This window comes from Brassica oleracea, chromosome C5 (genome assembly GCF_000695525.1).
Source record: "Brassica oleracea var. oleracea cultivar TO1000 chromosome C5, BOL, whole genome shotgun sequence".
Classification (NCBI taxonomy): Eukaryota; Viridiplantae; Streptophyta; class Magnoliopsida; order Brassicales; family Brassicaceae; genus Brassica; species Brassica oleracea.
Window position 1 is genome coordinate 17,032,237 of NC_027752.1, and position 4,799 is coordinate 17,037,035.

The window sequence follows — 4,799 nt, forward strand, 5'->3', positions numbered from 1 at the left end:
GTATGAATCTAAAATAGGATATAAAGGTTTATAAATTTTTTGATTTAGTGCTTGGCAAATTGAATTTCTTATTTCTTTTGTAGGTTACGTCGCCTACTCCAACATTCAATACTCCAAACTTTGATACAAGGGTACAAAATTAATATATTTTATAAGGCCTTGTAAAAGTTTAATGTATATAGCATAAACATCTAATTTTCAAATATTTTGTTTGAAGGTTTCATCGCCTACTCCAACATTTATGTCTCCTAAGTTTGATCTCCTTTCCCAACAAAGTCATAGTGGAAAGGGTACAAATGAGGTATTTTATAAAGCTTTATAAATTATTTCATGATCGATAAGGCCTCTTAAACAATTATATAAAAACAATTTGCATGAATCAGGTTCTTATGAGAGATGTTTGTGAGATTCCTGTTTTCCAACCTCTAATGAAAATTAAAAAGAGATTGGTACAACAAGACAGCCAGGTTTGTTTTCCAACCTTTATGAATATTGATTTATTTTATAGACATAATAACCCTTTGTAAAAATTATTTTTTTTTGGTCTGTAGGTAAACAAAGATGTTGAGCCTCCACTTCAAAAGAAGTTTAAAGCTGATACATATAATGTTGAGTGGGAAAGGAAAATTGAGGTGATCCTTCCCGATTTAGGGCGTATCAAGTGGTATCAGAGCCATTTTGGCTGGTTTGTTTTCTTTCATCTTTCATCTTCTCATCTCTCCACGTTTTTCTTTTCTTATTTCTTGGATCCGGGCTGTTCCTTTACTCCCTTGTGATCGCCTATTATAAAAAAAATATATCGATAAAAAAAAGTATTGGCTTGAATCACTTCTGAAAAGAAATCCAGGGGGAGTAGTGGAAGAGAAACCCTACTAGCTGAAGAGAAACCCAGCCTTAGGACAGTTAAGGCGGATCCATATCAAAAATCTCTTCATCTTTCTTTCTCTTTTCTTTTTCCCACAAAAGTTTGTTTTGGGTTTTGATTGCTGAATTTTGACAGCCTATCATCCTTTGAACCAGTGGAAAGAACTCTGAGTGATCACCTAAAAATCATGAGCTAAACACTTTGAGAGTTTGAGAATTTTTATTTGCTAACTCTTTTGTTAAGTGTTTTTAGGATGTTTGGACTTCACAAGAAATCAAATCAGGCTTCAAAACCACAACAAAACGTTTTTTATCCTTTTAAAACTGTGTTTGAAAAAGAGCAATTGATTTTTGGAGATAAGAAACAGTTTACTTCTAATGGATTTGATTTTGTCCAGAAACAAAGAAACCAAAGGAAGATGCAAAAAAAGTTCGATGAAGATGAGAAGAGGGTCAGAAATGGTGATCGTCCCTTCACCAAAGCCAAGAGAAGCAACTGTGATGTGCTTGATTGGAACGAGCTTCAGACTTATACCAATTTGGAGAAGATGTTGCATAAAACAATTTTTGCTATTCAGCAACTCAAAAAGAAGGGAAACACCAACACTTCTTCTGCACCAAACCAGCAATGTAAGTTTTCTTCTCTTTCAAATTCCAATTTGAAAACTAATGTGTTGTCTTTTGATAAAAGCAAAGGTGTGAAAACCACAAGCAAAGCTCATTCTACCAGGGGTTTCAAATGCCATAGAATCAGTCATAATGCTAACAAGTGTCAAACCCAGAAACCGTTGGTGACTTTGGAGAGTGACAATGTTGAAACCGAGCCAGACAAGGAAGGATTTTCAGAGTTATTACCAACTTTCGATGACTATGCACATGAACCGATGGCAGGTAGTTTTGAATTAATTTTTCCGCTTGAAAAGGATTCCAAAAAAGTTTTGAACAAAAATGAATTTGCTGGTCCTTTGAATGCTTTTGAAATGGGTGCATATGACCTTGGTCTTGGAAGCTTTGTGTCACTGCAGGATGGGAGAGATAAAGAGAAAAACCGCGGTCATCAAGCAAACCAAGAAGGACCTTCTTTCATTCAAAGGCTGAACCAAACTCAAGGTGACCAATGTTCTGATTATGATTCTTTTGCTTATAACCCTTTTCCTTTTAATGTTATAGATTTGAGGACAAATATTTTTGAAGAGGGAGGGAATGATGTGCCCCAGCCCATGGATCAGTACATGGAACAAGCTCAATATGGAGATCAGGACGTTCTAAACAATTCAACTGAGGTTCGCCCATCCGACCGTACCAGACAGACAGACCATGCAGTGTACCGGATCAACCTGCGTACATCCGGAAAGGAGCTTTGGCTGGAACCACGACCAGACGACCGAACTTACCATACCATAGCTTGTCTTTCCTGACCATCTCGACATTCTAAGCACAATAGTCGAGCCAGACTTAGCTTTGGTCATGAAGAACCTGAAGACAGACATGGATTCTCACCCGGCGGACCATCCAGACAGTCCCACAGGAGTCCTTATCGTTACCGCCGTGCATCTATCAGGTTTGGATGAACCTTGACAGTAGCCGAAGGGTTTCCTTGACCAGAACGTGAATTGAAGGGTCATCTTTGACTAATCTGCATGGAAGAATGAGTCTTTGAGTCATTAATAATATTCTAGTCAATGTTTCTATTTTCTATGCCTTGTTTTGCCACAATTCTCTTTAATCCTCTTTGACTACAAGTAGTATAAATATGTAATTTCTTCCATGAATAGAATCAATCTATATTTTTGAGTTTATTTTAGTTTCTTCTCTGAGTGAGAGAGAGAGTTCTTTAGCTAGTTCATTGGTGTGAACCGGCTTGTTGATTTAATGGTCAGCCAATTCATCTTTGTGTGTTGTTTGGTGGTTAGCCAACATATTCATTCTTTCTTGGGTGGTTAGCCATAGATCGTGGGTATATCAAGAGTCATTCCGTATCTCTTGACGATCCTTTCAATCCATCTCAGTCCTAGAAGTGCCATTTGCCTTCTCGGATCATATCCAACACCTAGCTAAAGTGATCCTTCAATTTAGGGTTCTTCAATCCGGCTCACTCGATTGGATCAGATCTGGATATGAACTCCGAATGGAGAACTAGATGGATTGAAGGGTCGCAAGAAGGTTGCGGAATGGCCTTTGATATTCCCGGCTTCAGTTGGTGCTTGATATGACTCACAAGACCACCAAAAGAAGAATCTCGAACCGTTGCTTGATATGACTCACAAGACCAACGAGTTTGAGGGGTGTTTGCTTGGATATGACTCACCAAGAAACATGACAAGTTCTAAACAAAGAACAAAGAGTTTAACTCAAAAGCTTTAGACAAAATCGATTATTTATTCCAATAGAAGAGTTTTCATAGTTATAGAGTTTTGTAGATCTAGGCATTAAATAGAAAAATAGATCTAGATCTAGTCAAGACACGAAAATAAAGAGAGAATACTAGTCAAAGTGACCGTTCGGCTTCTGTCCAGATGCATCCGAACCTGCTAAGTACAAAGCGGTAAGGATCAACACATAGGCGGGACGTTCTGATCAGACAAGTTGCGTTCCAACAAAGCCCAAGTCTTCTGATAGCTTAAGGATCCTTGCATTAGAAAAATATCCAAAGGAAAAGTCCATGATCGGATCGAACAAGTTAGAGAGATCATCAGCACGGTCGTCGGTACATGCAGTACGAGCCAAACGAGCCAAAAGAGAAAAGCCATGGTCTGAATCGGAGTTGACTCGAGCTAAGTTGATTCTGGCTTGACCATCAGTCTTGGCTTGTCTAGTTGGCCGGGAAAGACGAGCTTCAGTTTGGTCAGTTCGATCATCTGGTCGGGGATTTGGACGAAGCTCCAATCCGGACGTTCACGGGTCGAGCCGGTACACGGCCCGATTGGTCTGTCTGATCTGATCGGAAGGATGAACCTCAACTGGGACGTGTGGAACGTTCTGATCGGTCTGGTCCATGGACTGGGGCACATCATTCCCTCCTCTAAAAGGATTTGTCCACAAATCTGGATCATCTACAAGAAAAGGAGAAAGATCAGACACATTAAAACTCGAAGAAAGATCATACTTACCTTGTAAGTCAAGCTGATAAGCATTGTCATTGATCTTCCTAAGGATCTGGAATGGACCATCGACCCGAGGCAGAAGTTTAGACTTTCTCTCTTCTGGAAACCGTTCTTTCCTTAAGTGAACCCAAACAAGATCACCCTCTTTAAAGATCACCTCCTTTATCTTCTTGTTGGCATATCTTTTGTATCCTTCGGTTTTGGCTTCAATGTTTGCACGAACCTTCTCATGTAGCTTCTTGATAGTGTCTGCTTTCCTCTTGCCATATGTGCTAACTCTTTCACTTAAAGGCAAAGGCAAAAGATAAATTGGAGATAAAGGATTAAAGCCATAAACGACTTCAAAAGGCGAGAACTTAGTAGTAGAATGCATAACATTGTTATAAGCAAACTCAACATGAGGCAAACATTCTTCCCAAAGCTTAAGGTTTTTCTTAACCAATGATCTAAGCAAAGCGGACAAAGTTCTATTCACTACTTCAGTTTGGCCATCAGTTTGTGGGTGACAAGTCGTAGAGAACATCAATCTTGTTCCTAATTTAGACCACAAAGTTTTCCAGAAATAGCTAAGGAATTTAGCATCATGATCAGAGACAATGGTTTTAGGCATTCCATGCAATCTAACAATTTCTCTAATGAACAATTCAGCAACTTGCACATCATCATCAGTTTTGTGACATGGAATGAAATGAGCCATTTTCGAAAATCTATTAACAACCACAAGAGTCTCGGCCAGTTTTAGTCCTAGGCAAGCCAAGAACAAAATCCATAGAAATATGTACCTAAGGATGAGAAGGAATGGGTAGAGCCGAATACAAACCGTGATTGGAC